General features: G+C 38.8%; 1 protein-coding gene across 16 annotated transcripts in view; it reads right to left on the bottom strand.

The window, feature by feature from the left end:
- LOC121908234 (receptor-type tyrosine-protein phosphatase mu-like) overlaps nt 1–15968 on the bottom strand; it is a 170466-nt gene that overhangs the window by 128649 nt on the left and 25849 nt on the right. The window contains exon 1 of one of the 16 annotated variants that reach the window (XM_042428101.1): nt 1819–2017. The exons of 13 other annotated variants lie outside the window; for them this stretch is intronic. The gene's annotated coding sequence lies outside the window, so the exon portion shown is untranslated. 2 more of the 16 variants (XM_042428100.1, XM_042428099.1) reach the window with 2 other exon arrangements.

The raw sequence follows: 15968 nt of genomic DNA, 5'->3' as shown, positions 1-15968 counted from the left end.
AGGGATAAATTGATTTATTTTCCTTGCCGGCCACAGAACTTTGCTGTTCATGCGCCCTTACTCCTCAGAGTCACTCTAATCCTTTTTACAAGCTGCTTGCAAAATGACAGCAAGCAACCATTAGGGCCAGGCTTCAACCAGGCTTGGCGTGTGATCGATTAATACAAATACTCCTTTATTCCTCGCACCTTAAAGGCCACGCAGAGAATGTGAGAGTTGAGCTTTTTTCCCCCCAAAGTGCTTTTCAATCCACTCATAAATCTACAAAAAAGGCATGTCAGAAAAATATGTGGCAGAAAAAGAATTCATACTGAGTAAAAAAATGTGAAACATAAAGGTGGCTTTTACACTGTGGGAGGTCGTTTTCCAAGATGACTTAGAGAAGAACTACATAAAATGATGTTATGCTGTTTCAGATACACAATTACACTGGTTCTTTCTTGATAACAGATGTACAGCATATGACCCTTCTCCTTGCAAGAAATGAATCAAAATTGTAAATCTGAAAACGTTTACTCGCACATTGCTAATAAGTTTCTAAACACAGATGACATACACATTTTTATTGCCGCTGGGAATGGCCTTTGAGCCAGAATCCATGCCAGGCCAAAACCAATATCTCATCTTACAAGCTCCCTCTGACATTCTGCTGCATAAAGGCTACGAGCTGGGGTTTTTGTTTTCCCATTTATCTCTCTGGTGACATTTACAGTACATGTGCAAATGAGTGGCCAAACGAGGAGAACACAGGATAATTAATATCCACCTCCATAGGGCAGCTGCTAATGATATATTTGCTGCTTTGTCTGTTTTTTTGAGGGGGTGGACATAGCCAAGGGAGGGATTGCCAAAGTATCACAGGTAAAAAGGCTGAGGAATGGTTGAGAGCTTGTCCAGAAATGTAATGCCTAGTGGCTAACAAATCATCAAAGCAACCAGTCTGACCTATTAGGATGAGATATATAAGCTTACCTAAACTTCCTGAATGTTAGCTACCTGCTCAGCAAAAAACATCAGAGAGAATAAACAAGTGAAGAAAGTCAAATAGGTAGCACGCCAAAGAGAGACAGATGGGTTTTTTTTCTCATGAGTTAGCACATCAAAGTGTGTCTAAAACATTCCAAAATATTGGACTTACTTGAAACACAAAAAGTTCAGACTCTTAAGGTGTGTCCATCTTGCTCTGTTTCAGCTTATGCTAGACATGATATGTAGCTGTTTGCTAATATGTTAGCCAGAACAAACTGATATGCTAAAAGCTCACTATAATGAGTTTGTTTTTTGATTATGTCTATCTACTAGTGGTCAAACATTGCCTAATGTAATGCCAGTTTTAACTGAATCTTCTCACCTCAACAGTGAATTTTCCTTTCAACTCCCTTAAGTCATTATAATTTACTAACTTATCCATATAAATTAGAAGCTAACAAGCTAGCTGTGTTGAAGTCGTTTTCAGCTAGCTTGCTACAACTTATAAAAATGGCACGTTCCATTTGAACTGGGAAGTTGGAATTTCCAAGTTCCTAGACGGAAATTTCGACTAGAACGCCCCCAAAATCGTATTTCCGACTTGGAAAGTTGGAAGAACTTCACCAACCCTGGCCTAAAAATCCAAGATGGCTGCTCCATGCATCAACAGTGTGAAAGCTGTAGTAATATATGGTTTATTAGCACTTCTGTCTTATTTGTGTCTCATTAAATCAGTCATACACACAGTACTGTCCAACTTCCATCTGTGGACATGTTGCTACAGTGTTTGTATACGCAAAATACTGCATAATGCGTTGTTATCAACTGATATTGCTAACAATGGCTAACCTGGCTAGAACTGGTTTTCCAACTTGTTGTACTGGAATGTGGTCAATTCGGGTCTGAAGTCATTCCCAGCTCCAACTTCCAAGGTAAAGGGAACACATTTTGACAAGTCACAATAGGAAATTTACAGGTGTTAATAATGAAATTGATGATGGCCGAATTCCATTTAGCTGCTTCAGTTTATGCATCCTGGTATTGTGAATACTGGCTCACTGTCACACTGTGTTTGCCTACTGAGATGCTTCATTAAAGTTTTAGTAACACCTGTGCTTTTCTGTGCTTGACGAGTCAAAATGTCACATGCATTTGTTGCTGTAAAACTACCATAAAAACCAAAACTGTAATGGAATCTTAATTTCCATTTACAAGTTTTAGATCTCATATTTTCTTACTTTTCTTGTCTTAATTTTCTTCACATTTTAATTCAACTTTTACTATTATGCCCAATGATGAATCAGGTGTTGACATTCTTTACTGGTTGTTTTATCTTGTCTTTTATCTTGCCCTGTTAAACCTTTTGCAATGTATTTTGAAAGGTGTTATCTGAGGCTATTAGGATTACTATTTCAAATTCTACCATGATTTTCATAACCATGGACCTATGCGGAATCTGTACTTGTCAACGTCTGTTAATATTGAAAAATTATTGGTATGTCTTAAAACCTGCTAAAATGTCTATATTCATCTAACAAAATGTTTACCTCCATATATGTAAGGTACAATAATTTTTCCATTATTCCTACACCGTTCATCTCATCAACACATAACTGCTGTTAACTGCCTTTGATAAATAGAGTGAGAGTTAGTTCATCATTCTTTGGAGGCAACTCTATAATAAATCCATCTATAGCAGACACACAGTCTGTACAACCTGCATTGTTAACTGTTGATTAAATGTAGATTAGCATTAACAGGTGACTTATTTCCAAGACTGGCCAAGAAGCTGGGTGAGCAAACTTGAATTAGAAGCCCTAATGAATCACCACCAACATGCCCTTAAGCAAAGCTCTTGCAGTAACCCCCAACAGCTAAGTTAGAGCTGTTCAGTGGCCACCAGTAGGAAGCTGTGGTTTTCCTCCACCTCACTGGACTGACTGTATGAAACTAGGAGTATGAAGGCGTCGCTGAAAAAGAGCATGTACTTCATGCTCAGTCAACTTTTTTTCTGTACATAAATAAAAATGTCTGTGTTGCCAAAATTTAACTTGGAGAACATTTACACGAGTCTTTGGCTGCAGCGTCACGGCGGCTGGCTTCATTCCATTTTGACTCAATAGTTCCAAGATCCTTTGCCCCTCGCCGCCCACCTTCCTCTCACAGCATGGTGGAGCTCAAACAAACCCAAAGAGGTGACTTTTATTGGTGTTTGATATTCAAATCGATGGCATTGGCAAGGAGCGAAATGTATTCTGAATCAGTGGGTGATGAGAGAGGATGGAGAATTTCGAATGCTGAGGAAAAAAAAAAGCCATCAAAAAGAATACGCATTAAGTAGAGCCCATTCCTTGTTTAATTTTGAGAGGTTTACATTTTTTTAATGTCAACTCTGTGTTAAATAATAAATCAGAAAAAATGAGAGGGTTCATCCCCTTCAAAAGACATCATTAACAGTTCTGTTCTATTAATGATTCTCTTGTTGCTCAGTTAATTTGAATACAAAATACATTAGACTAAAAACACTATTCAGTTTCAATTGAGTACATTTTCAGATAGATGAGACATAGGAGATTAACAAGATATACTGCTTATATCATAAATATGTTATTCCACTGGTTACCTACAGTTCAGTCCCAAGAAGACTAATTTCACTTTTCAGCAGTATGTAATGCCAAAAGTTGGCACAAAAACTTTACTTTTAGCAGAGTGATTACAAATACAGTCCAAAATGACAATGTATAATGACACTTAAATAAATTATACTTGTATACTACTTTTAGACTATTGATTCGCTATGGACCTGATATCAGAAAACAGTGGGAGGAACAAGCTCTTGCTTCTGGCTAAACAGAACAGAAGGGCGTAATTGCAAAAAGACATGCACCAATACTGCTTTTCCATTGTCAATATTGAATTGTAAGTATCATCCACATTCATTGGTTTAGCTGCACTATTTTGACCATTTAGATGGGATAACAGGGTGTGAACAAGCAATAAATCAATTTGCATGACCCTTGGTATCAGACTTCAGTATTGGGAAATTCTCCAATAACACCCGCAGCTTGTTATTGATCTGGTGTGAAACTGTTCTGTCCTGAGGTAAACATTAAAGCCTCTTGTTCTACAGAGATTATACAGCATCACAAGCTTTCTTGTGTGTGACTCCACCATTGTGAATCAAAAACAATTCCAATCACATGTTGCATGCCATCAATAAAAAGGGGTTGTTTCTGAGTCAAGCGATTGTATACATGCATGCAGATGAATGCATCAATCAATAGCATCATAATAGTCCTTCTCTCTGTAGGTGGTTTATATCGCTGCCAGTGTGTGGCACAACCCCCATATAATCAGCCTCGACAGCTGCTGAAATAGATATCCCAACGAGAGGCTGCCAACTCTCTGAAGGAGATTTAACTTTCAATAAAAGCCTCTCTCTAGTCTGGGAGTACAGATGAATGTGCTCCACCCTGTCAACATTCTCCTTTCAAGAGAAGCAGGCAGCTTGAAGCTAAAAAGGTGGCCCTAGATATGTCATGAAACAATTTATTCCTGAGTGAGAACACACAATAGTCTTTATATTCTCACGCAGAGTGCATTTCAAAGAAATCTATCCATCTTTTCCTGGACTGAGCCAGAGGCCAGAATCAATACCTCAACCCCTCAATGCTGGAGCCAATTTCTCCTAAAGATTTTCAAGTCAGACTTAAAAGGCCTTTTGTTATTGCACCTGTAACAAAAGTAAACTTTCAGCATTAAAAGCTGTGTGTGTGAAAGTTTGGTACTGTAGTGGAGTGCTATACACGCGGTGCTCTGAATACCAGTGAATGAGTGTGGGAAGGATAGTGAGGGTGAAAATGGAATATTGAAAAAGCAGATCTGTGGCAAGGCATTAGATGAAAAGTAAGGTGCTTTTGAACATGTTCAAAATACAGCTTCTTGGTGAGCTTGTAATTGACGTTGCTCCATCCTGTTTTGTGGAGGGGGGGGGGGGGGGGGGGGGGGGGGGGGGGGGGGGTTTGATTGCTTGAGAGACTGCATTTGTTAAACTGGTTTATTTTTGTAGATGATTGCTGCTAATCTAAGTTTGCTGTCTTTATCACTCAGGTTTTAAGTCATGAGCATGAACTCAGAAGTTTGCGGTACTGAACATGGATGGCACCTTGCACACAAGGGCACCTATACGATAATTACCAGCTACAACATAATTATTGGTAATTTTCTACCCAGTAATTTTGAGAAAGTTACATATACCATGTTACAATGCAAGCAAATGAGTACTGTTATTGTGGTGTACTGTAGCTTACATGGCATCAGATAGAATGTCCTCCCAGGGAGGATACTGAGCCCTTTTCCACCATTACCACTGCTTCAGTCCCTGTGGCAGATATCATTGCTGCAAGACCTCCTTAGCCTCCCTGCCAATTCTGCAATTACCAGCCTTCCAACCTGTTCTGTCTGGCTAGGAAATCGCAGGTCTGCTCTTCGCCCCAATCTGCCTCAATGTCTGCACTTGTTTTAACAAACATCTTGTCTGCTGGCGTCCCCGTAGACTGAAACCACAAGGCAATCTTGGGTAATTTAAAACCAATGTCGACTATCTCCCTCTACCACGGCCAGTTTAGAGCTTCAGAATCCTGCAGCTAAGCCCCTTAGGGACTGATAGGCCTTTTCACTCTGGCCCTATTTCACTTATCTATTGGCAGCTCCTGCCAAGTCCTATCTCTGCACTGAATTGCATGTATATATACTATCTGTTTGGGGACTTTGAACTGTGGGAAGGGATTTAGACAATCAATCTCAATATCATTATCAATCACGTCTTGCTGTTCACCACATTGATTCGAGGGGAAATAAAGAAGTTGGACTGAAGATTTCCACTGATAATCTGCCTGGCTGAGCCATGCACTTGTCAGCAATGTTTTGCAGAACAAAACCGACAAATGCATCTGGTGTGGCGGAACAAAACCGGGACAGAAAGAGAACATCGCATTTTTAAGTTATAATAAGATTATGTCTGATGAAGTGTGAACCTGTGAATATTTTGGTTTTAAAATACTGTGCACAAATTCATTATTTAAAGAAACCCTTTGGCACTATGTTTAGCTCAAAACCATCTCATTATAAAACCTCTTTGCCTTTGCAGGGCATTTTTTTTGTCTTGTCAACCAAATATCAACTTGATGAATGTGCTTTACATCAGGAGTACAACATAGTTTCTGATCAAATCCACCCTTGTGCATGGTTAGATGTACATCGAAGATGACAGGCAGCCTTCTCCTTAGATATGCTAAATTTTGACAGATGATTTTCAAGCTATGTATGCCAGCACAGGGCTTGACGTTCTCTTCCGCTGCGCCTGTCAAGAACTTCCAGTAAATGACTTCAAATCCATCTCCATTCTGTATAACCTGCCAGGCACCAATTAAGATGAATACAGCATCTAACTCAGAGACATGGAAGATCCTTATTGTCATTTTTCATAAAAATGAGGACTTCAGGTCTGTCTACATAGAAGTATCCTGTAGTGATAACACCAAACATTATGCTAATTTTCTCTTAGTGGAGGTCCACTTTGAATCACAGCTTGCCAGAACTTTTCAGGGAAGTTAAATTATGTAGCACAGAGAACAGGCTCATTTACACTCAAAAGCAAGAGAGCCCCCAAATGTTTAAGATCAGATTTAATCAATTTTGGGAGACTGAGGACAACAACCTGCTGTGCTGGATGTTTAGTTTGCAGAGATGTGGCTTAGGCACATCCTGACTCCGACTTGACAGCAACAAGGCTGGTTAACAATGGCTTCTCCTCCTATTGTTCCCAGCATTCTCATTCTTGTCTCTATCCACAGTGTGAGCTACAGTCTGTCTGTCTCAGTGACTCTGCCCTCCAGAGAGAGAGAGAGAAAATAAGGCTGTTTTCTATTCAGCCTAATGCCTGTTGATACACTGAATGGCAGAGTGAAATAGGCTTGTTTGGCTGTCCATTTTTCTGTGTTCAACATGCCCCTAGAAATGATATGGTGACTGAGCATAAAAGGCGCTCCATTAAAACCACTGTTTATTTGTAACACAAGTTAAAACTGCACCAAGGAGAAGATGCCTTTTGATTACTGAGGTGAGGAAAAGCTGTGAAAAATGTAAAGACTTTACTTGTCAAATATCCTAAATAAAAACAAAGAAACATTCTACTATGTCTGAATGCCCAGCTATTGCTTGATGAATATCCACTGCTGCAGGATCAACTCATGGTTTACAGTGGAATTAGCTCTCACCATTGATTCACAACATGGTTGTATCCCAATACTATAAGGATGGAAATTAAAACTTCCTCCAGCTTGGTTTCACGTTTGATCCAGGTCTGATGGGCCACTGGCCTGAGCTTCAATCAATGAAAGACAGTAAGCAAGCACTACCCGGTTTCCGGTGGAAAATAGATCCACACCTGGATGGGGAGCTCTCTGGAAAAGAAAAAGGAGTAAGAGCCCAGGCCATGCTCAATGCTAAAACCCTCACTCCGATAGAAAACAGCATCCCCATCCCACAGCGAATGACCCTTCAGACTGAGCCCCTTCAATCCTCCCAAAACCTGCTAAGTCAACAAACCTTTGAATTCTGCCTGAAAAGTGTTACAACGGAGGGATGAAATGCTAATGTCAGTATCAGTAGCTTTCCCCCCTGTTCTCTGTGAATTTCCCAGAGTCTAATTTGTCAAACATGCAAGTAACAATGCCAGAAATTAGCCCAAAGGGAGATTTCCTCCAGAGGAGAGAATGATTATGTTTGATCATGGAATAAACAAGAACATTAACATGCTTTGTTGGTTTTCGAAAACTGGAACAAATGCTTGTTTTTATGTGTGGAGGAGGGAATAATTCAAGGTTGAATGTCAAAGAATTAGGAAATCACTAAAGCTAATTAGAAAATGTAGAAGAATAGAAGAAAGGTTGAATCAATCCCTCTTGAGAAGGAGAGAAAATCTAGGCCACAAGGCAAAGCTTGTGCATTCAGGCAGAATTATCAGCTTGATGAAATATCATTACTTTGCTTTTGTGTCATGACATATCGTCAATCACATAGTGCATTAAATCTCTCACCACACACAGTCGTTTCGAACTTGGCAAGTGGACCAACACGTGGATGGGCAGAGCACAGGTGGAAGGTGGATTCGAGCCCAGGTGAAAGGTTACCGTGTGGATCTGAGTGTTGCCTTGACAGGCGTGGCTGAAGAGATTTCAATTCCAGTGGGAGCTTTTTCAAAGTGCCGTCTTAGGGTCTTCACCTGCACACTTCAAACACATTCGGATCCCTTGTTTCTCTGCCGAAGCCCCATAAATCAACTACCTGAAAGAAAACCCTGTGGCCAGGCTTAATCCTCCTGGGTCAGGGGGAGCCAATGTGGAAGGCATGAGGCATATGAGCCCCCCTTTCAAATTTACAGCATGTGCCGAGCTCTTGTTGTGCTTGGCAACAGGAAAGTCTGCAGACTGGTCAGTGTGAATCTCAAAACAAGTGGTAGGGCTCTTGTCTTATTGTGCTTACAAGCTCAGATCTTACAGCCATGGCATTTTAAGACAATGGGTGTGTTGCAATACCCATTCTACCATACAATTTAGTATGCCAGAAAAAGATGTAGTATGTCCCAATACATAGTATGTCGAATGCAGTATGCCAAAAATACAAGGATGTCCTACTGCATCCAGTTGCATTTTGCAGTATGCAAGCCAGCATGCTCTTCTGGCATACTTTATAAGGGCAGCTGCAGTATATACTATCAGGAAAATGTGTCCAATTTGGAACACAGCAAACGTTAGATAATTATACCAATACAGATCACCAACAGCATTTACGATGACATTTCTCTCCTCTATAAAGCAGCTAACAATATTATCAACATGATTTTTTCTCTGTAGCCTAGAGCCATTTCTGCAACTGACATTACAGTCCATTTCCACAGTGTCAAAATGCTGGCAAGTATCACAGTTGATTGGCAGCCAGTCTGTTTCTAATTAATGATGCACCAATCTGACTGTTATTACAGCTGGATAAGCCAAAGGTTATAGGTAAATTAGGTACCATTCTCATTGTTTAAGTAATTTATGTTGCTCTTTATTCATTCCAGGTGCCATTGCATTATCACTATGGTATTGTATATTTTGTCTTTGTCTTTGTTGTTTGTACTCCATACAATGCAAGCATGGTTTTGAGTCAATAAAATCTAAATCTGACTTCTTCTCTCCCAATACCATTTCTAATACCTCAGCTCAGGGTATCTGCTGACACAAGTCCAACTCTCTTATTTCCAAATTTAAACTCTGCATAACATATTGTGTGGAACACATTGAAATCATTTGTGGTTAAGGTAACATGAGGACAGGGACAGCTGTGGCACTGTGTGCCATTCATATAATAACATTGACAAAGAAACTGTATCTAATGTGGATCAATCATGTCCTAGCCTATGCCCAATTCACTTAAAGTAATAGTTTAATTTTTTTAAATAAAATACGATATTTGCTTTCATGCTGAGAGTTAGATAAGAAGTTTGATACCACTCTCATATCTGTATGGTAAATATGAAGCTACAGCCAGCAGCCAGTTAGCTTGGCTTAGCACTACAATCAAAGTTAAATGGCTTGCCTGGCTCTGTCCGCAGGCAACAAAATTTGCCTACCAGCACCTTGGCCAGGTGCAGTGATTTCCTGGAGTCTCTACTGGTTACCTAGCAACCTCAATGTGATGACAAGTCCCCAGGAAGTCACTGCTTCCAGCCAAGAAGTAGTCCAACACATAACCCCTGTAAAGTCACAATGTCTTGTTTTTACACTTTGGTTTTTCTATGGATTAAGCAAATGAGATATATCCTGTTAAATAGTGAGCTTTAGAAGTGCTGTAGGCTGATTTTATTACTGTCAGACAGAGCCAGGCAAGCTATTCCCCCCACTTCCCAGTCTTTATGCTAAGCTAAGCTAACCAGCTAGTTGCTGCTTCATATTTTCTGTTCAGTTATGAGAGTGGTATTGATCCTCTCATCTAACCACCTCATTATGAATTTTTAAAGTACAATAGGGTCTGGAGATATGATAATAATGGCATTTTGCTGCTAGTTCACACTGATTTTCCTGTTAATGTCTATTTAAAAAAAAAAGAAGAATCAATTTACTCACAACAGTACAGAACAGAAAAACACATCACACCTCTCAGTTAGTGAAATCAAAATCTAAGAATCTATTCTATATGACTTGCTGAAGGTAACCCACTTTTAATATAATAATAAGGCATGTATAGGTCACCTCTATGCAGTAAGTGACAGAATACTGTAAGACAAATTAGACTTTTTAGCTGGATTGTTATCAATTCAGACAGTCAGGGGGTATGAATAAGTCACAGAAACAAAGGAATTCCCAGAGTCTCATTAATATTATTAATTTTTAAATCCAATTATTGTATGACGCTTGTGACCTATTTTCTGATTTAAGTGTCCTATCAAAACCTTACCCATCACAGTGTGTAGAGTGTAGAGAAACCTTTAAGGTGTTAGACGGTTCTCTGTCTCCTGCAGGACACTCCTTTGGGAGATTTTGGCCCTCCACTCTTGGCCGCCTTCTGCGGTGTCCCATGCTGGAGAATATTACGGTCTAGCTACTGTACCATCCAGGTGAGTGATCACAGGTATTAGTGCCTCTCTGATCTCTCGTTACACTGCAGGTTTTTTCATTAACAGTGTGACAAACCTCCGTATAAAGTCACAGAGCAAGCACATTCTAGATTAGACGGAGGAGGGGATTTACAATGGAGAATGGCCAATATGAACAGAAGTCAGGCCCAGTGAGTAGAGTAAATGTAAATGTAGAGATTGTTGCAAAATAAACTGATGGACTCAGTGTAAATGAATGAACCTGTTTTTTGAAGTGGCAAATGTGAATGGCACAAATGAAGAAAATGGCAGTGACTTCATTCACTCATTCATCACAATGCATTCATGATCTTGGAAAGTCAGCTAGCTAGCTAGATATCCTGGACAGCTACAAACTATTACTTTATGGCTTATCTAAGGTCAAGTGAGAATTTACTAACTACGACAAGTGACTCTATATAAATAAGTTAAAATCAAATTAAATTATTTTTTATGGCTTGAATTGTATAAGAGATAATGAAAAAATGTCAGTAATAAATTTTAAAAAATATTGATATGGATATTCTTTATCTTTTCCATTATATTTAGAATCAGAGTCAAAGTTAAGTCCATTAATTGATTAATCTATCATCAGAAAATCATTACTAAGTTATTACTATTATTATGTAAATGTTAATTTTCAAGAAAAACTAAAATATCCTGCTGTTACAGCTTCTCATGTATGAAGATTTCTAATTCTGAGGATCTCTAGTTCAGGGTCTTGGTCACAAAAAACCAAAACATTTTAAGACATTACCTCAGGCTTTGAGAATAGTGATGGACAATTTTTACTCTTTTCTTATATTTTATAGACCGACACATCTAGGACTATACACATCTATATCTGTAAAATCTTCTGTGTCCACTCAAAGACAGTAATCTTTATCAACAAGTACACCTAAGCTCTCTCAAAAAGGTCATATATAAATGCAACAACACCTCTTCAAATATGTGCCCACACATCCAATTCAATCGCTTTGCATGTCTACTCATGACTCATCAGAACAAACAAAATCAGCAAAAATAATTTGTCAAAGACATATGTTAAAAAGGCCGAATAAGTCTGATTCACTAAAAGAACAGTACACTAAAAAGGCATATGTTAAGGTTTTTATTTTAAAGTGTCAAATGTCTTAAAAGTGTGTTGCCTTGAGTACTAAAATCAGACTTAAAAATAGATATATTGAGTGCTTTCTCCTTCTGGGCTTGGTCAGCACATGTGCTGCTGCATTTTGAATCATCTGCCGTTTATCTAAAGCTAAAAAGAACTTCAGCAAGCCTGTAAGTGATAAAAGCAGTCTGGCAATCTGGCTTGTCAGTGTAAGTCAATAGACATGTTTCTGTGACCATGACATTCACTGAATTTACAGTAATGTGGTCTAGCTAACTGTGCTCCTGGTCAACACGTCATGAACACTCTCAGGCTCAAGAAGCAGTAGAATAAAATGTTAGTCATCAGTCACTTCATATTGTCTCAGCTTGAAATGTCACTTGTGTAATTTAGTGAGTGCACTGTAATTTTCCAAAATAGTAAGCGAATCTCACAACAAACTTGAGCATTGTGTGATATGCTGGAATAGTTTTAATAAAAAGTTATCAACTTTTATTTGCAGTACTTGGAGGCTAGTCATTCATAAAAACAGTGACATCTGTCAATCTGTCTATCTGATCCCTCAGGTCTTTCTAAAAAGAGTTATCATCTGATTGACCACAAAGGTCATGATACTCATAATACTCTTATATTTTAGGAAAATGTCTCATCCAGTCAAACATCACTTTGAGCTGTCTGATCTGCTTGACCATCCCACAGGCCTTTCGGCCTATATTGGTTTGGCCAGAAGAGATAAATCAATCATAAAACAAGGAGAGCTGCCAAAGCATTCTTTCACACCCCAACATGCAGCACTCACTGCCATGTTTAAGCTATTTTGACATGGTCTCAGAAATGTCATGGACATCAAAGGGGACAGCATGCAAATGCTGCGGGGCTCGTGGCTGTCATGAATTTAAGCATGATAAGATCAGAAAAGATAGAGACAAAAGAGGTAAAAGATAAGAGATGATAAAATATTTAACAACACTTGGACCGAGGGAAGTATTAAAATGCCTTAATGCCTCATTTATGACAAAAGCACTAACAACCAGAGAGGTTTCATGTTATATCAGCTAGATCCTATTGCCACCTTCTTCATCTTCTAACACCAGGTTCAGTCAGGTTTACATCAAATGCTGCTAATCCAGAATAGTGAAAGAAATGATCCCTTTGATGTCATTTCACTGCAGCACAGATCAACAAATTGAACTAAACCTCAAAACACACAAAAGCACCTCCGGGCAATGTGAGATTAGTGAGAGAGCGGGAGAAAGAGAGAGAGAATGAGCGGGAACAGAAAAGCTGCTAGCTTCAGGTCTACTGAAGAATCGACCAAGACCACAGGGCATCGTCTTCAATGCTAATGCGAAGGAGAACAAAACAGGCCTTAACCAAAGCACTTTTTTCATTTCTAGATGAACATGAAAACACTAGATTACTAGACAGATAGCCATAAAGACAGATAGGCATAAAGACAGATAGACAAAAATAGCCTAAATAAAAAAATAAAAACTTGAATACATGAGTGGAGAAATATAACAAAGGCAGATCCTTCCATACAAAGAACATGGTCACTGAATGGTTTGATGAGTTTAAAAATGAGGTGAATTCAGGTATATTCAGGTAAAGTGGGACAGCATAAGAAAACAGCTTTGTACTCCTGCCCTGAAAAGTGTAAGTGAAAGCAATTGGTGCTGAGACCTTGCTGTGGAAGCGAATGCATGCGCATGAAAAGATGTTTTAATTCTACAAAATGATATTTTTAATACATTAAATATTTTTGAAAACATGTTGGATTCTTTAATCATGTAAACACCTTAATCAATAGCCTAGTCTATAGGGCCTAAACCTATCCGTTGACGTAATAATCCATTAATCTAACATAACACATCATGATAGTCTAATACATAATATCAAGTAACCTTGGAGATATATTTTAGGTTTAGAAAATCAGTTTAGAATATTCTTTGAAATATGTCATTAGGGTTGAAAGCAAGCATGTCCCCAATTCCCAAACATGTCACTGAAAAATAGTTTTGCTGTCAACTACAACAAAATGGTGAGCCATGCTTTGTAAAAAATATCATAAACACGGAATTTCTTCACATAAAGAAAGTTGACACCTTAAGGAATTCAGAAATGTATCATATGTTGTATTTTTTTTTTTTTAAATTGATGACAAGAATGCGATCACAAGATAGCTTTTTTTTTTTTAAAAGTGTCCCAATATAGCTGCATTCACCCTATGCTATGACCTCTGTAGTCATCAGAACTCCTATGGCACATTTTGGAGCGACATGTTAGATAATGCTCTCCACTACCAACATGAAAACACAAAATGTGGGAATATCTTAATGTTCATTCGTACACTAGAGTTCCAGACATTTGGAAAATCTATGCCTAGGAGGACTGAAGGCATCCTGGTGCTTAATAAGACGATTTATAGTTTTTCCTTTAACTTGTCACTCTTCTGGAAATCAGCCGTCCCTTGCTTTTATTCGATTTCATGCAATTTGTTAGATGTTGCCCACGTCAGTTTGCATTCCTCTGATACTGCAAGTTGCACACAGGAAAAGCAAAGTGTGCAGCAGTGAAAAGGTACACAAGGTACAGATGGTGCTGTGTACCTTTCATAGGTATATAGAAATGATGGTAATCATCAGATGGCCTGAGTAAAGAGAGAGATGGTTTTGCATATTTGGTTTCACATATTTCTGTATACATAGCTGTGCACAGTAGTGTTATTTTAACAATGATTTTGACTCCTCAGATGGAGACTGGAGGAAAGCCAAGTGAGCGTTTCCCGCTCGTGCCTACTGAAACTTAACAAGATGCTTTTTTTAGTTAACCTCGTGCAGCCCACTACCATATGTTAAGATGAATCTGAGAGAGAACATGGCGTGATTACAGAAAATATGGCCAGATAGCATCGCAGTTGATATACCTCCAACATCCAGATGTTTAAATGAAAAACTGACAAGAAATTTTACACTATGACCATCTGTAGTGCTGACCCCACACTACAGGAGAGCTGCTGGCTTTGAAAGTGTCTGAATCTGCATCTCCAGCAATTAAAACTGCACTTATTCCGAATACAAACATGGATGCTGTGAAGCATAAACATTGGAAACTTTTAACTAACACTCTGGCGCTCAGGATAAACCATATGCATACACAAACAAACAATGCACAAAAACACAAACTTATCCAACAGATTGAGAGTTGGCAAACTTCCCAAAGCTTCTCCTCGACAAATCTGAATATGATGATAAGTGGCGCCCGCAAAGCATTTCCTCCTTAAAAGGAAAATGTGAACATTCAGCTGTATTTCCAAAAGATGCGCACATAAATGTATTCTCCATCTTGTGCATAAAATTAACAAGCTGTGCCTCATTTTGACATTCACAAACTTTCATTTTCTAATGATTAAGGTGTGAAGTTGCAAAGTAAGCGGTAAATTTAGTACTAGATCATTTTTGTGGATTGTGCCACCGGCTTTGGCTCGTAATGAATTAGATGTGTGAAACTTTTCAAGGAGGCATCTTCCATTTCACACACACATTTCATTAACCTGTAGTTCATTCATTATTGCTGTGGGTGTGGAGGAAAGTAGCAGCCACACAGATATAATTGCGTTATTGGGGTTGCAGGGCTGTGGCTAATTACTGGCTGAGAATACAACATAGGCACTTAGACATCAGTCTGATGGAACAAACCACAATGACTTGTGACAAAAGCTGTCCTCCCAGGAGTTTCAGTAGAAGACATGATAGCAGAGTAATTCGTGACTCATAACAGAATCACATCCATAGCATGGAAGATGACACAGGGACACTGAAATAATTTGACAACTTTACTACGGCTAAACTGGAAGACCAGATCTGACAGCAAACAGCTAAAACAGGGGGAACGTTTTGCAAGAGGTCAAAATTTAAAATCATTTTTAAATCACCACGTTCAAGAAATCCACAGCAATTTATCATGGTGATGCGGTTGCTGCAACATAGTGGTTACTCTTACATGCACAGAGTAACCTGGCTGTGGGCCTTGGAGCCGTTAAGGTCTTATTTGAGTTAGGCCATATACGTGAGCCTTTTATACACTGCAACTCCTTGTCTCCTTGTTGCCACAATTTTCCCATAAACCTGTCATGTCCTGTCCACAAATAATGCAGTTTACCAACAACAAAAGTATAATCAAGCCAGATTTATTTATATAATCTAAAAT

The sequence above is a fragment of the Thunnus maccoyii genome, chromosome 12 (genome assembly GCF_910596095.1).
Source record: "Thunnus maccoyii chromosome 12, fThuMac1.1, whole genome shotgun sequence".
In the NCBI taxonomy this organism is placed as follows: Eukaryota; Metazoa; Chordata; class Actinopteri; order Scombriformes; family Scombridae; genus Thunnus; species Thunnus maccoyii.
The sequence above is the reverse complement of the archived record's forward strand: the minus strand, read 5'-3'. Positions and strand labels throughout refer to the sequence as shown.